The 19,030-nt window shown below is 34.7% G+C and overlaps 1 pseudogene; it reads right to left on the reverse strand.

Moving 5' to 3' along the window:
- Positions 1–5,133: 5,133 nt before the first annotated feature.
- Positions 5,134–19,030, reverse strand: part of LOC139127210 (stomatin-like) — a 28,402-nt pseudogene continuing 14,505 nt past the window's right edge.

Below are 19,030 nucleotides of genomic sequence, written 5' to 3' on the forward strand. Positions count from 1 at the left end.
GATATCAAATCATATAATCACGACCAATTTTATTCCCCTTTATATATTGTTTTTAATGTATTTGACATGTTTTTATATGAAGAACGTGCAACAGGAATGGCCCCTGCCCTGTTGTCATTGCATCGCTGCCTTTTCGTAGTGTTGTATGATATAAGACACGATTCTTGTAGTGAAAGTTCTGATAGATCTGCATAAAGAAACCGTAAGTGAGCGTTTATGCATTTCCCTAGAAGTTTACGGCTAATCCATATATTGTGATCGTTCACAGTTACTTAAACTAAGGCTGTTGTCAAGCCGTGTACCTATTTTGCAATGATCAGCAAATGTATTTGATATTCAGCCCATTAAAAAAAACCCAGTTTTTGAGGCGCTGAACATTGTTGTAATACACTAGTGTAGTGTGACACAATTATAGGAAATACTGAGCTGATGCCAGATATTTTCAAGGATAAGTGTTTCCTACAAGGAATGCAGCCCATTTTGGTTTTTGTTAACGTGTGCAGATTTTCCGTACGTAAATTTAGTCCACAAAGCAATTTTACTTATTTGAATTTTCCCGGCGAAGACGTAAACAATCATTCGTTTGGGGTGGCAATGTGAAGTCGAAGGAAAAAGAGCGCCCGCTCGTGGCTTGATCTTTGAGTCTAATCCCTGGAAAAAGGCATAATCTTTCGACGCTCAACGGTGAGCTAACCATTTAAGTCCATCGGAGCATGCAATGGTTTTCTCATAAAGCTTTCGTATATAAAGCTTAAAGGTATGGAAATCGATCCCAGGGCCTAGGAGTGTCACATGTAAAACAGTGTGTATCTTTGCGTCAGAGGCGGAATAAACTATGAGTGCATATATTTATCCAGGAAATCTTAATCCTGACAGGTATGTGTGTACGCAACATAGAACATAGAGCCAGTCGACTTTAGGGACACAAAAAACAACAGGAGGAACAAACAGGCAGTGGTTTTGAACAAAATCAATGTACCCGGTACTTCACCGATGTCTGTAACTCCATACATGAAAATATTCGTACCTTGACGCACTTTGAACATAGCTGGTAACAAATGACAATGGAAAGCCCATGGAACTACGTGTACAACTATAACAGCCACTCATGTAGTTGGTTCACAGTGGAGATTTTTCAGATCAACTACTTTGACGGATGGTGGACTGACCTTTCCTAACGCAAGCCAATTGTTACCTTACTCGATTCAGCACACAAATTTTCGTGTGGACTGTTGACGCGGTGTTTACAGTTGTTAGGTGGTGGCAAATCCTAGTCGAGTCGACGACTGCTGCGTAAACAATCACTGAATAAACTGTGTCTGGAAACTAGAACTGACATACGACATTCCTCAGGAACTATACTTTGGTAATAACAGCAACCCGCGTGACAGAGAACGAAGTTAAAGAACGGTTGAAGGTGCCCTGAAAACAGTACCCAGAGGTCGATAAATACTCCTTTTCCAGGGAAGGACAGATCCTTCTAACGCTCACTTTTTCCTCACTGTACCCTTCCATTTGAGAAAAACACTGCTTTATTACGTGTCTTTCACATCTTGAACAGATTATTGTTTACCTACGTATGGAGATTTTTCATGACAAAGTTGATCCGTTATTCGGCTGTATTTTACGAAAAGGGCAGTAATATTAATGAATATCAGCTATATTAGCTAAACAAGATTTTTTTTGTGATTTCAAAGGAAAAAAGGTAATGTTCAGTTACCTTGAAAAGTTCAGGTGCACCGGCGGCAGTTTTAGTTTGGAGCCTAAGAGCGCCCGCACACGACTGGGTCCTTGACTCTACGCCCGAGGAATTGATAACATTTCCTGACGCTCACTCTCCATCTCATTGCACACTTCAGGGAGAATCAAACTGATTTCTCACATATAGTTTACATCAGTTAATCTTACGTAAAACAAACATGGCTACAGGTGAAAGCCTCAAACTCTGGACTGCTTTACCTCCCGACTATCTTCCTAGAAGCACTCCGCATGACAAAGAACAAACCTCCGGAAGGTTCCACCGACATTGGAAAGGTTAAGAAGTACAGAGAACAAAACGAAAGGAAACGAAACATCAAACACATTTTTGCACTTTGGGTCAACATTGAGTCACTCTAAGTCATTTACTGTAGAAGTTCACCTAACTGGAACACTTTCACACATGCGATTACTTGTTGTTTTTGTCCAAATAACTTCGGGAAAATATTGACCTGATAACTGATTGTTTCGTGGTTAAATGTTCTCTTTAAAAAATGTAGCACCGTTAGTTCTTTTATTGAACAAATGTCTACCATACGTTTGGAGGCTTTTCGTCCAAAAAAAAATGACCTGCTTGGCCGCTGTATGTTAAAAAGGGTCAATTATGAGCTTAAATGTAAGCTAAATCTGCAAAAAGCAAGTTTATTTCATTTTAAGGGGGAAACGGCTAAAGTCGGCCAATTTAGAAACTTTGCGCTTCGGCGGACACTCTTTGTCTGGCTACCCAAGAGCGCCCGCAAAAGCTAATACTCGACTCTGCTTCCTTTAGAGGGACTACTTTCTTTACGGACAATCTTTATGTGTAATCAAAACACTCCGCATGTCAGTTACTAATCTCTACAAAGGTCCAACAGATATTAGGAAAAGGCTAGCTAGGGCACAAAAAAAACCAACAAAAACAACCATTGTCGACACTTTGGTTTGACTTTGAAGATCACAAGAGTTAAAAAATTTTACGCATGCCATGCTGTTGTTGCTTTTGGCCCCGATTAATTTTGGAATAATATTGAGTCCATGCCGCATGCGCTGAATGTTTCAGATGTAACATGCTTAGTTTTTTTGATTTCATTAAAGTTTGTCTATTCAGATGAGATTTTCCATCCCAAGGTTGACCTCCTGCTAGTCTGCTGTATGTTCGAAACAGGTCATTATTAGGCCTAATGTGATTTGACATGAGCAAAATCTGTGAGGCATTTTATGTTTTTTGAATTTTAAGGCGGAAAATAGTAGGATTCACCCACTTTGGGAAATTCATGCGCTCTGGGGGTAATTTTAATTTCGAGGCCAAAGGGCCTAGTTTTTCGAATTATATTTTTCATCGCAACTACACTCCAATAGGAGCATGAAATCGATTCCTCACGTATCTTACTCCCAAATTTGAGACAACCATGACCGAAGGTTGGAATACTCAATAGTGAATTGGTATACTGAAGTGCGGGCAATCTTCCTAAAACAAATCCTTCCACTAGCTGTTTGGCCCCACCTAGTTTCGGGAAAAAATATTGAACTGATTCCTGATTGTTTCGTGGCGAATGTTTAACAGTAAGTATTTGACGAGATATATATCTACCTACGACTTGACATTTTTCAGCTCACCAGCTGGGCGGCTATATGTTCAGAAAAAGTAAGTAATATACGATTGAGTATAAGCTAACTCTGCTAAGCGAATTCATCTTTTTGAATTACAAGGTTAAAAACGGAAAGATTAGGCTTCTTTGGAAATAATGTGCTCTTTGGCAGCAGTTCATTTTGCAATCCAAGAGCGCCCGTAATCCTAGGTGAACAGTATGTTTGTAGGTCGGAAAATTCAAACACAAATACAAACGGCGTTCTAAGGTAAACTTGACAATGAACAATCTCTTTAAACGTTCCATTGACACTGGAAAAAAGTTTACAAATGCAGAAAATAAAAGGAAACGAAACAAGAAATAACTGTCTGCACTTTGAGTTAACATGGTGTCACTTACGGTTTCACTTAAGTAGAGTGCTATTATTGGCTGTTTTTGTCCAATCTGACTTTTTGAAAAAATATTGAGCGGATTCAAGGTTGATTCCTTTTTGAATATCTTCTTAATAGAATACAGCATAGTTAGTATTTACAGTATGAAAGTGCCCCCCCCCACCATGAGCAAGTTGCAATTGTGCAATTCAGCCTTCACGAGTTGAATAATGCAAAAAACAGTACCCTACAGTACATTCGCTGAAATTTTTTCTTTCTTTTTTTGCCCGCCACCGAACTCTATGCGCTTGTTAACCATACACAATTAATTATAAAGTTTAAAACCACTGTAGCATGTATATGTATTCGCTTTGTCACACAAATAATGTCAGTTTTGTTGCATACTTGCTGCTTGTCAATAAGGCAGCGACTTTCATTCAAATTCCGCTTCATTTTGCTTGCATCAAGTTAAGGTAGAATGCAGATCGGAGACAGATATTTGAATTAATATCATTCTAGATCATCTAATAATACAAAATATCTTTGATTCGTGAACACCAGGGAAACTGTACGAGTGACTGTTACTAGATAAGACACCCATATTTGTACAAAACATACAGTGGATCACTAAGTGCACATGATAAATAGAAAGACACAAGTAAGCCTTAAATGACATTCTCACCAGATTTATCTTACAGGAAATCCTCTCATAGTTGATGGCAATTTTCATTGGAAAATGAAAGATTGATAAATGGTTAACGAACTTGCCACATACCGATATCTAATGTCCGAACCAGTGACTGTGAAGGGCATGTTTATGCAAGTCATGGGAAGATTGTAACAATAATGACACACATATAGATTCTATTTGATTTTATTTTGTCAGTTTTGTGAAGATAACACAGTGAATACATTGAGTAGAAATGATTTATACATCTGTAATACAAATCCATCAATTCAGAACAATATACTTATGAGTATCAGCCTAAAATATCAGCAATAAGGTCTACAAAATAGAGGATTCATTTACAGTCCTATCTCCATAATGTCTGTGTATGTATATGCTCCACTGTAGGACTGAGTGAGTATCTATGTATGGAACGGTATGTGTAAGTATGGGTCTTGGATTGCATAACATTCTAATGATCTTATAGTGGAATCTATGCTGTCTTCTAAGACACACCTATAAGCAAGCATTTTGTTTATGTGTCAGGGGGTATGTGTGGGTATGTATGTGGTGATTTCTGTGTAGCTGCCCATGAGTGACTGGGGTTGAATAAGTCTGGATATGCCAGAGTAAATTTATGTGTACCTGTCAGGTTGTAACCTATTGTACATGTTGTGTTTTTGAAGTAGAAAATCCTACAATAAACAGCCATGAGAGTAATTCAGCCAAATATTCTGATAGAATACATTCAATGACAAAACTCACACTATTCAACATCTATAGTATATTGTTTTCTGGTGATAGAAAATAACGTACACAATGTACAAAGATTTGTAATTTACTTTGAAATATTACTACTCTACCACATACACTACAAAATTTAGGTTTTTAAATATATTGACTTTTCAAATTTCTGTCTATAATAATTAAACTGTTTCTACAACCCAGATGTAATCCATTATTGAGATAAACAAAAAGTCAAAAACGAAGATATCCATCCAGGAAAAATAATGAGTAAATATTGAAAAGACAGGTTAAAAGAGTTTGTAAACATCCAATAAATGAAAACCTGTCAAAAGTCAGCGAAAATGTAGTAAGCCTCAATAAAAATGTTTTTCATGTAATGTGTTACATTGTGTTACATTGTTTCAAAATGATGTTAAAGTTTATGACATTGCAACAATCTCATTCAAATGAAAAGTGAAACTATAACATTGTAACAATTCAACATATCAGGTGATGCACAATTTGCATATATTTGCATATAGTGAATACCATTTTAATTTTACTTTTGACAGATGGTTCAACATTTTGAGTAAACTGTCACATGAAATGATATTTATAAATATGAAAAGCCAGGTTTTAAAAGGTTGCATCTTTGTCACATTAATTTCTCTTAAAAATCATGCAGCTACTATTTGTACTGAACAAACCTGATATGCTAATTGTTGTGTTTGCTGCAACCAACCCTTCAACCTTTCACTGTCATGGTTTGGTATTCCCTGTTGCTGTTGATAACTGGGCCACTATATTTGGAAATGGGGGTGGTAGGGTACAACTTTGTAATGTCTGTTTTTATTGTCCCCTTTTGTAATTAAATAAACTCGGACCACTTAATTGGAACATGTGAGTGAAAGGTTGAAAGATAGAAATAGTTTATGCAATATCATCATTTTGAATATTTAAAAACACTCTGTAACATACCACTATACATTGTGTCCACTTTTGTTCATATTATATTTTCGTAGATACAAATTGTTTATGACAAATACCTTGACAAGATGCTAATTTTACGAGTTTCTAAATAACAAGCCTCAATGTCTAACCTAAAAATTTTGTGATATTATAAAATAGTTATTTGTTCACTGAATGTTCTTAAAAAGTGCATCTTGTCATACAGGGGTTGATGTCTTCAGGATATTTAACAGTGTTATCAAAATTCATCAATTAATTCATCTCAAGAAGAGATAATAAAGAAGAGTGTGGACAATGAAATTACATCTGATTAACGTCATTTTACTTCCACGACCTTTGACCCTGCAGCCATAGATGTGTTGTACAGAGCCATTACTTCTTCATCATCCCCCTGAAAATAATGAGTGACAAATTAAATAGTTACACCTTACATTCTTAATCATGTGATCAATTAAATGACACCACTGCAATGAGCAAACTTAAAATTCATACAGCAAGAAACAGAGAGAGCGAGCAATAGAGAGAGCACTTACTGCAGAGTTCAATGGGCAATGGGAATATAATGGTGGAGTTCTTCTCAGCAGAGATTGCATTCAGGGTTTGCAAATAACGCAATTGTAACGCAGATGGCGATTCGTTGATCACATCAGCAGCCTCCTTCAATGCACGTGATGCATTCTGTTCTCCTTCAGCCGCAATAACCTAGAATGAAATTGATTGGATGATTGTAGAGTTGTAAGCCAAATCAAATATGGTTTTTGATGTTGTAAGCCAATCAAATATGGTGTTAGACATAATCATGAATTAATTTCAGAGACACTGCATTGCATAAGACCTACACAGCCAAGATTGATGGCAATGATGAAATGATTGGATGGAAATTGTAGCTATACTTGGTAAAACAATAATGTTAACCTACAGGTAAATCATTTGATCTTATATTTTTGTCATTTTTGTCGTGTGGAACTACAAAATTTCATAGAAATTCACTGAGATATGTTTGAGATATGACCAGTTTTAATGTGGAAATGACACTAGCGTGTCTCATGATTTGAAATTATGCAACTATTTACATCATGGCTGTGAAAGAGAGAGATTCAGTACTAATTGCCACACTACAAAATATACAAACTAAACAATATTGCTTGCTGTCCTTTGCTAAACTTGAGAGTAATCACTCAAAGACCTAAGAATAGATGAAAACCAGATAGACAGCTTCCTATGCCAGGATTTATGTTGCAAGAACTGAAAAATCCTGTGTATATTACAAACTTTTCAGCATTAATATAACACCTCTTCTGCCAAACAACCCCTTTTCTTCAATACTGTATATGTTTTCTGATATAACCAGACAGGCTTACCTTAGCTCTGGCTTCTCTTGAAGCTTCAGCCTCAGCTGCCATGGCACGTTGCAATTGAACTGGCAGACGTACATCCTTACTGCAAAAATTAAACACAAACAAAAAGACATGACTTTTCTCTTCATTTAACAGACTAAGGAAACATTCCAATCAATGAGTTTCCATCTTGCTAAACCACTTTGATCCCGCATTTTGTATTTTCCTGTTAATATGGCTAGGGAATTATGGATTATTCAAATCTGGGAATGGCTAGGGAAGCATAGAAACTTATATACATGAACTACTTTCAGTGGTACATTTATACATATAACTCAAAGTATTTAATAGAATGTGTTTACATTTTGCTACTGACTGATTATCTTTGATTGAAAGTAAAAATTTTTTCATTCAACTATTATCGGGAAACTGCTTTGTAATTCCAAACTTTGTTAATATCCTTGTTCAGTTTTCTCACACTGCCTGCTTACTTACTCTTTTGAAGATAACAAGATTGAACCAGAGTCTAACTGTGAAAAGGTTAGCTTTCTCTATTTGTGAACATTATCTGAAAACACACAGTCCAGTAAATGATTAATGACATGGACGACAGCAAATAAGAACTGCTTGTGACAATGAAATGTAACACGTGGTATTTATGAAGAGTAAAGGATTGGTGTATATTTCACTTATGACTTGTTATATTTGAATCAAAAGTACAATAAATTATTACAGCAGATGTCTGACAACTAAATAATTTCACTAGGTCTGTTTTAACCCCTAAGTAGAGTCTTTGGCAACGAGATTTTTTATTAAAATTTGAATTCTTTCAACCATGATTATGTCCTTTGTCTTCGTATTATTTTGTACTATGAAAACAGTCTTTAAATATACATGTATAATCATGGAAACTACCAGGTTCATAAACCTTACAGTAAAATTTTACCATACTATCTTGAACTGTTATACTGTTAATACTTAAACATTAATCCCCGTATTTTAAGTTTAGTCAAAATAACAAATGTAACTATACTATCTTGCTAATAATCATTGCAAAAAGACATAAAGCTACATATTATAAAATAAAAGAGCTATCATGTAACTAGAACAAAATCATTGAAACCACAGTATCTATACATGAGGGTATGACAACAAGACGCATGAAAATGTTCTCTGATTACAAAATTATTTCACAAGGAGATCCGAGTATTTTAATTGACTGTCAACGTTGGGTCAAAGGTGAACAATACTGCTAACTGATGCATCATTGGATTTCCTGTCTTGATTAACTCAATTATATCATATGTTAGAAAATGCATAGTTACTTGAAGAAACTGTACATTAATTAATACCTAAATCAAAGTCATATTACGTAAACAATTTTACTTTCATGTGAATTTACCCTCATATTTCTCCATACTTGCACATTTCTCTGACAGCACAACTAACTAAAAAAAATGTAGATTATTTGGAAAAGAAAAGTTTCGAAGAGATAAGAAAGAAAAGACAGTGAGTAATAACAAACAGAGATGATAGAGAACTGTGAGATCCTGTCTTGATGCGCCTGTAGGATTACTCACATTTCAACACGTTCCACATAGATACCCCAAGGATCTGTCGCTTCATCAAGACCATGCTAGAATGTCAAGACGGTTGGCAAATTAGACATGATAAGGAATGGTTAGCTTTGTGATAATGTCGTGTTTACATTTTTTACTCACATTTCAACACGTTCAACAAGGATGCCCCATGGATCGGTGGCCTCATCCAAGATGCTCTAAATGAAAATGAAAATAACATAGGACAAAGCACTGTGATTGACTTTGTCTAACAATCAGACGTAAACATGGAAAGTAAGCCAAATAGAAGACAATATCTGACAATCACGAACCATGCCACTAGTAGAAAAAGTAATTTTTTCTTACAATCCAGAAAACAGGTGCAAAAGCAAAAGAAACTATCTGTGAGCTACAACAGAAACAATGACACTAGGTAATCAACTCCACGACACAACCTACAACAAATATTTGTATTGTCTACAACATATTGACAAGACCATTCATGGATTCTGCTTTGAATGATATAGAATAATGCTAATATCCTGTTCCTATGACAACAATTCCACAAAACATTCACCACATAAAAAGTGTGTGTCATGCAGGATATGATATAGTATTTTCATCTACATTGCCTCAGAAATAATTCTCTATGAGAATCTCAATGGAAATCTCAATGGCCCAGTGCAAGAAGGGCATATCTTATATGCTTTAACACAGATGTTACACCCCTCTTACACTGGGCCATCAATTTTTTCTATTTTCTGTTTGCACAGAAAATCACTGACAGACTGCAAACCTAAGCGTTTTCCAAAGTGCATTACAACAAACTACTAAACTGACAAGTCCAATCCCAAAGCAGCAATTTAACTGCGCACAAAGTTTGAATTTTGCTGCATATAATCCTTTAACATTGTCTGGACAAAAGTCAACAAACTAAACCGTGTTCATCAATATGGTAGACAATTAACGTTGCTCCTGAAGGATTTCAAAACAACATCTACACCAACAAATGACCTCCAAAATGTCTTGAACACGAATAAAATTACAACCACTGAAATATTATAAAGCAGAGTGGCATCTAGAGATATTTGCTAGGTTTCAAAATGAATTCAATACAATCACTGCTTCCTTGATGCGACTCTCATCACATCTCGATCATTTTCATGCATTTGTCAATTTTCAGAATAATTCTTTTCAAAAGTACAAGTACTTTAAAACATTGCTCCCAAAAAAGCTGCAATCACACCATCCAATGACAACACTGAAATAGATAAAGACGCTGCATGCATGTCCTGATGTGACATCACTCGGCATTTTGAAAATCTTTCATGAAGTTGAAGTATATTCAATACACTGTGATACAAGTGAATTCTCTAAGATGTCTGATGAAGTAATGAAATCGTCTTTCAATTGGACAAAAACAGCAATTTCAAATTCTGACATTCAATTGGACAAAAATAACAGTTTCAAATTCTGACATTCAATTAGACAAAACTAGCAATTTCAAATTCTGACATTCAATTGGACAAAAATAGCAGTTTCAAATTCTGACATTCAAAAAAAACCCAGAAATTTCAAATTCTGACCTTCAATTGGACAAAAATAGCAGTTTCAAATTCTGACATTCAATCGGACAAAACTAGCAGTTTCAAATTCTGACATTCAATTGGACAAAACTAGCAATTTCAAATTCTGACATTCAATTGGAAAAAAATAGCAATTTCAAATTCTAACCTTCAATTGGACAAAAATAGCAATTTCAAATTCTGACATTCAATTGGACAAAAATAGCAATTTCAAATTCTCACATTCAATTGGACAAAAAACAGAAATTTCAAATTCTAACCTTCAATTGGACAAAAATAGCAATTTCCAATTCTGACATTCAATTTGACAAAACTAGCAATTTCAAATTCTGATTTTCAATTGGACAAATTAGCAGTTTCAAATTCTGACATTCAATTGGACAAAAATAGCAATTTCCAATTCTGACATTCAATTGGACAAAAATAGAAATTTCAAATGCAGGCTAATCACCCAAACAATGTTCATTCCACCAAAAACAATCCTATTAGGCGAGCGGCGAATCCACAAAAAGGGCCTTATTTTAGGAGTTTAATGTACCCACCTTACATACGGCCACATCATACATCATTTGAAAGCTTATTATCTCTACTTCAAGAAAATTGACGATGTGGAGCTGCCAAGTAGGGCCATAACCTCCTAATTTGCATAATTAACAAGGGTACCCAATTTGCATAAATGCGATATAATATTTGAAATTTATTGTTAACTTCTCTAACGATACGTTTAAACTATCGAGTGATATATCAAATGAAAGGTCTTTCCATGTAAAATACAAAATGGATATTCAAAGAGATATTGAAATTGATTATACTGAAATGTTTTCATGTTTATATGGAAAACAATATTTTCCCCTTTTGAATAACAATATTTTAAAAATTTTAACACATACAGCAACAACACACAGCCACACCATACGTCATTTGAAAGCTTATTATCTCTACTTCACGAAAATTGACAATTTGGAGCTACCAAATCGGGCCATAACCCCCTAATTTGCATAATAAACACGCATACCCAATTTGCATAAATGCGATATAGTATTATAAATTTATAGTTAACTTTCTAAATACGTTTAAACTATCGAGTGATATATCAAATGAAAGGTAGTTACATGTAGAATACAAAATGAATATTCAAAGAGATATTGAAATGGATTTCGCTGAAATATTGTCATATTTATATGGAAAAAATATTTTTCCCTTTAGAATAACAATATTTTATAAATGTTAACATATAGAGTCCTATCATACAGCCACATCATACGTCATTTGAAAGCTTATTATATCTACCTGAAGAAAATTGACAATGTGGAGCTTTCAAGGAAGGCCGTACCCCTTTATGTCCATAAATTACACTGGTAAGCAATTTGCAGAAATTAGATATGAAATTAGAAAATTCATTGTTAACTATTCTAAACACACTTTTACACTATCGAGTGATATATGGTCTGTGGTGATGGTATTTGCATGTAAACACAAAATTTATATTAAAAGTGATATTTAAATTAATTAACGGAAATATTTTCATATTTCTGTCGAAATAAATATTTCCTCTTTTTAATAATGGTATTTAAAAAAAATTAATTTAAGTATCAATGCAACAAAAAGATCCACACGAAAGACACTATTGTAGTTGTTGAAATGTAGCTTTGTAGCTGAAACAATGTGTCAGAGTAAGCTGCAGTCAAAGTAATGGCATGATTCATGATCCAAATCATTCATGTCATTTCCAGTAAATCTAGTAATTGTAGGAATTCATCATCCTCTTCTTCACCAGCATTGTCATGAGTAAAAGGGTTGCCACAGTTATCGCTGCCTTGGCAGGAACAAAGGTCTGTGCAGGGAAGATTAATTCGACAGCAGACACAATTGGTGACATGTAATAAGAGAAAACAGCTCCTCAAAATCGTTCATATCTTAGTTGTTTGAATTTTGTGTACGGTACATGTGTATATTGTAAGTGTATATTATGTTATGTTTGGCCGTTTTATGTATAGTGTTGATTTGCCATGGCGAGACGTAACCCTAATCTACGTGTCCTGCCCTATAGCTATGGGTAGCAAGACTAATGTGACACTGCGATCCTTTGATGCTACCTTTTGAGAGTACTGAGCTGTCTTCATCAGTCCTTCATTTTTTTGGTGAAACATGTGCACTGATTGAATGATTGTAGGATTTACCAATCGAGTTGTTCCACTGAAAGTTCAGTTGTTCAAGTACGGAAGCTAGGATGTCTACTGTTCGTTCAGGCTGTATTTGTGTACGCTCATTTGAATCGGAGATCGGACTGTTGTAGGTTTTGTGAAGTTTGGCATCATCGTAACGCTTATATTTCCGTTTCTTATGTATGTGATTAGGCTACGCTCACAAATAACGGTGAGAGGCAGAGGAATTCGGGTTGGATTCGAAAATTTTGGGAGATTGTAGAGGGGTACTTGGAGATTTTGATCAGCATATAGGGGACCTGAAAATGTTTTGGTTCCCTTTTACTATTTACGATTCCAAGGTTTTGAAATTAATTTAATGAAAATTTAATAACATTTAAATGTCATCCGATTGTCCAAAGTTAGTAATAATTTAACAAGATTTAGAATCGTTTGGTCGCATTTCATTACTTTTATCTCGAAAATATCTTGTATTCTCTATTGCCTTGTTGTTGCATGATTGTTCTAATGTATCGTAATGTTTCGCGTTTAACAAGGCCCTTGAATGTTGCCGTTTGGTTTCGTGAACCGCAATGTATCTGTTGGTTTTGTGTGTGTTTTGCAGTCGAGAATGTCCTCTTTGTTCCACCGATGACCTTTATAGATAATGAGGTGTAACGATATGATTTCTTGAGAAGAGCTTTCGAAAATTTGAAAGTATGATGCATTTTTTTCATGTTTGATATGAATTCATTAAGCTCGTGTTGAGTTCCAATGAGAATCATACATCGTTTCTGAATCTCAGTCAGAGCGATATTTGTTCAGTGTGTTGCTGAATTATTCTCATTTTGTCTTGTGAAATGTAATGTCGGGAATTTCTGGTAAAACTGGAGATCTCGTACCGCACCCAAATACATGACGGTAAAGTTCACTGTTGACTTGAAAGTGTTGTTTTTTCAAGATTATTTTCAGCATAGCTATCATGTATTTTGTTGTTGGTTGTTTGATTATGCAATCATTTGATGATCTTTCCTGATTTAATGCTCTGTCGACTGATTCCATTGGTTCATTGTGCGTTGTATTAGTGTACATTGAAACAATGTCTAGTGTTACCAATGTCGCATTGGCCGGAACTTTTAGTGTCTCAATTTTCCGTGTAAAATCAGTCGTATCATTGATGTATGTTGTTTATTTCTTCACGATTTATTTGAGAAAATAGTCAATGAATTTTGATCTGTGAAAGGTTGGACTGCATCATCCACTTATAATTGGGCGGCCACGAACGTTCCTCGTGGGCGTCATTTTGTTCACTTGAATTTTTAGCATAAGGTACCAACTTGTAAGTGGTGCTAGTGTTTTACTCTTAACTAGAATAATCGCCATGGCTAATTAACACTTTATATAAAACAGCCAAACATAATATACACTGACAATATACACAATATCCTACACAAAATACAAAACAACGAAGATATGAACGGTGTGTTGAGTTGCTTTTCCTTCATTATATGACAATAAATACGATAAATGAAATATGGTGCCTTCCGTCTACATTACATATTCCACATAACTGAACTGAAAATACAGATGTAACACAGATGTAGTAACCAATGATGTCTCCATCAAACAAGATTTCTAGAGAAATTGAAACAAAAATGACATCAATAATACAAAAGGGTCATTCAACACACAGCTATTTATAACAAGATTGGAACTAATTTGGGATAATTGGATGGTGAAGTAATGTCGGTTTAATTTGCAAATTTAAGCTCATCTGCTTTTCTTTTTACTTGTAATGTTTTTAAGAGTAACTTGTTATATTTCAACACTCAACTATGGAGCACAAAACACGCTTTAGAAAATTTGCAAAATATGAAGACCCAATTATCCCAAATTAGTTCCAATTGGTTATATGTATTCTTGTTGTTCAGCTATATGGGAATTAGACAGGAAAATGTTCCAGTTTTCGTATCCTTAATAAACAAAAAATCAATTGCAAAACAAATTCAGATATTTATCCCCAAAACTTTAGCATTATTCGTTATTAGTACACAATATTTTGAATGTTATAAAACTAGTCAAAACGTTTACGATTTAATTGAAAATATTCAATAAGAATATTTTGAATACACGTTTGGAGTTCATGATTCTATTCTACATGCAAATACCTATCATTTGATATATCACTTGATAGTTGAAAAGTAAGTTTAGAGTACTTACAATTGATTTTTGTAATTTTATATTGTATTCATGAAAATTAGGTACCCGTTTGCATTATGCAAATTAAATCATTACAGCCCTATTTGTCAGCTGCATATCGTTCTTTTTTCATGAGACAGAGATAATAGGCTTTCAAATAACGTTTGATGTGGTTGTGTGATGCGGTTCTATGTGATAAAATTATTATGATCTCGTTATTAAAAAGGGGAAAGTATATTGTTCTACATTAGTACGAAAAATTTTTAGTAAAATCATTTTAATATCTCTTTGGATATCCATTTTGTATTCTCCGTGCAAATACCTTTCATTTGATATATCACTCGATAGTTTAAAGTATGTTTATAGTAGTTAATAAATTTCTAATTTTATATCGCATTTATGCAAATAGGGTACCCATGTAAATTATGCAAATTAAGGGCCACGTCCGTACTTGACAGCGCCACATTGTCAATTTTCTTGAAGTAGAGATAGTAAGCTTTCAAATGACGTATGATGATGCTGTACGATTTGGCTTTTTGTATTATATTTTTTTTAAATATTGTTATTGAAAAGGGGAAAATATTTTTTCAATATAAATATGACAATATTTCAGTAAAATGAAGTTAAATATATTTTTGGATGTCTTTTTAGTATTCTACATGCAAATACCTTTCATTTGATATATCACTCTATAGTTTAAAAGAATTTTTCGAGTAGTGAATAATAAATATCTAATATTAATCGCATTTATGCAAATTGGGTACCAGTGGGATTTATGCAAATTAGGGGCTACGGCCGTACTTGACAACTAAATGTTGTCTATTTTCTTCAAGTAGAGATAGTAAGCTTTCAAATGATGTATAATGTGGCTGTATGATGTGGCTGTATGTGTTCAAATTTTTAAGATATTGTTATTCAAAAGGGTTAAATATTTTTTTCAGTATTAATATGAAAATATTTCAGTAAAACCATTTTAAAAATTCTTTTTGGATATCAATTTTGTATTCTACATGCAAATACCTTTCATTTGATATATCACTCAATAGTTTAAAAGTATGTTTAGAGTAGTTAACAATGAATTTCCTAATTTTATATCACATTTATGCAAATTGGGTACCCATGTGAATTATGCAAATTAGGGGGTTATGGCCCTACTTGGCAGCTCCACATCGTCAATTTTCTTGAAGTAGAGATAATAAGCTTTCAAATGATGTATGATGTGGCCGTATGTAAGGTGGGTACATTAAGTGTGAAAAATGGGTGTGTCTGCCGCTCGCCTATATTTAGAAGTCGAACATTCTGGTAAAGCTTCATATCGTACAGACTGCTCAACAAACTCTCAGAATTTTTTCACACAAGAAAGTTGTTTACTTGGTTTCTGCAAAGTACGGGAGTGTCTGTGAGACCAAAGACCACTGAACAAAGAAGAGGAAATCTGCCATTTCCATGCTTTAACTGATAGACATGTGTGACATGATATAGACATATACCATATGATGAACAATGTAGTGAGTGTACCTAAGTAGTTGACTACACTGAAATAAATATGTATGTTTAATAATTCTTTAACAATTTCAATGCTCGGTGGCTGATACTACGGTTACAATTTTGTCTCCAATAAAAGAAAAAAACACCAACAAGAAAACTGCTGTCTGTGAGCATCATTTCTGACAGAAAATGCAACATGATGCTGATATCAAATACACCAACAAACCTGCATTTGGTGGCTGATGTTCTCTCTATCAGCGAGGATCTCAGCTAGGTTTTTGGTTCCCAGCACATTTCTCAGAGTTGTCTGCGCCAAGAGACGAGTGGAGTGATTTGCATTCTCCACATTGGCAACTGAGATGGTGGCATTGTTGACACGGTAGTAGACAACAGCATCCACAGATACAGTCACACTGTCTTTGGTCAGAATCTGAAAGAAAACAATCCCCACACTTGTGATACTAAAGATGTTTTCTCACCATGGTGAAAGAAAAATATTTACGTACATTATAAGGCAGGGGTTAAGCACACTATTGGTAATATCTTAAACTTTTCACAGTTGCGATGCTTTCTTGCTATATTTTTCAAGGTCACAGCAATTGAGGCAGTAGTTGTGATTTCATGACAGTTCATGTTACATTGTGTCAAATGAAAGCCACGGCATGTCATTGTCTGTACAGTCTCCGTGACATTAATACTAATGACTAGGGTGTACAACCGATGGCTGGTCTAATCAGGCAACAATTTTGGAAACGACACCATGTGTTTTTGCTTCATTTTGATGATTTCCATGAGCCCGTACTGAACATTATTAATATTAATAGAGAAACACAGGAATGGCGGCCATTTTGAATTTTAGATAACAGTAAATATTGGATAATGGTTTTCACTAACAGCAAAATTTGCATGGTAATATCAATGTAAGTGTTTTTTGCTACGGTTTTGGAACATTGGTAATGATTTAGAAAACCCCTGAATTGTTTGTTATAGATTTTAAAAGATAATTTTTGAAAGTTTATTTGTGGAAAAGTCTGTCTTTCTATAAGAGTACAGCCTAAGAACACCAGATTATTCTCATCCAAAGATTGGGCAAAGAATTTTGCAAGGTGGCATTTCTACTTGCCCACAAAGTAATCTCCTTTCCACAAAGCAATGGATTGTAAAAGAACTGATGAAAGACTGAGATGTAACTATACCTCCTGTGGTGGTACATCAAATGAGACAGTTCTCAAATCAACCTTGGTGTAACTGTCAGTGCAGGGCAACACAAAGAAGATACCTGAAAAATTGAAAGATGTAAAATTATAAGGCTGTTTCTTTATTGATAAATTTTCCATGTCAGATAAGAAATGATGCATTTTGAGAGAAAAGACAACCAGTTGGAACAAAAATCCATCCTGAACATGTATTCTACTAACCCTGAAGAAAACTACTTTATCACCTTTTCTTTGGTTCTCAGTGTGTAAAAATTAATATCACATTGAAAGTCCTGTTTCCAATTCACTAAATGTTTCATTCCATCTAAACACACTTGCCTCTGAGCAAAATGTATATTTCAGAATAAGCTTCTGTATCTGACACAGTAGTGTACAAAGAAACTTGCAGTGCGCCCTCACAGTCGATATGACACATCCTCCTCTTTAAAACCATACTGCATTGGATTTTCTAAAAGATAGTCCCTAGAGGGCGCTCTTCAAATTCGCTTACTGAAGCTTGCTTGAACTAAAATTATTCTTCTTTATGACACAGTATTTCAATTCATATAAGTGACTTTATTTACTAAGACATGTTCATCTCTGGGTGCATACTATTTAAGCAGGCACACTGTGGTTTATGAGAGTTACTGTATTGCAGGGGCATGCTATATTTTACTGGCACACACTGTGTTTTAGGGAGATTCTCTACGGTACCGGTATGTTTACAAATCATTTACTAGGCCATATAATCCATGACAATTACTTACCAGGTCCCTTAGCACCACCTGGTAACAAACGACCAAGTCTGAAGATAACTGCACGTTCATACTCTTGCACCACCTGTAACATTTCATACAAATATCATTGAAATAACATTTCATTGCATAATGAAATTATAAATTTTATTCCACCTTTTACAGAACAAATTTTGATGGAATATCAAATGAATTTAAAACAATGATTCCGTGATACTCGGTGGGCCCCATTACCTAATAGGACAATCCCGTTATGACCTCTGACACCAGCCATTATTCATTTCTATTGACATCCCTGATGTTGGGTTTTTGCTGATAACATGCAATCTTATTTGCTTGAAGCAATCATCTTTTCATGAATTTTATACCACTGACAAATTTCACTGCTATGTTGTTGTTATTTTCTAATCGGTTGATATTGGAAAGTTGAGTTAGTTGCTTTTAAAAGCAGATGATGCATGCTTATTGACAGAAAATACTGTGCTGTTGATTGGCAGTGTATAGTTCATGATGTATTTCACCAAATTGTCACTTACCTTAATACAGATACACAGGGAGAATGGTAGGGTTGCTTACCTTAATCAGGACAAAGAACCATGATATTATCGTAAGTATCCATCCACAACAACCCAGTGAATAGTCCACAGTATCGTCCGCTGTAAGTGAAAAAACAAACAAGTCATCGTTGATGACACAGTCCCCACTTG

This window comes from Ptychodera flava, unplaced genomic scaffold (assembly GCF_041260155.1).
Source record: "Ptychodera flava strain L36383 unplaced genomic scaffold, AS_Pfla_20210202 Scaffold_29__1_contigs__length_4469600_pilon, whole genome shotgun sequence".
Lineage (NCBI taxonomy): Eukaryota > Metazoa > Hemichordata > Enteropneusta > Ptychoderidae > Ptychodera > Ptychodera flava.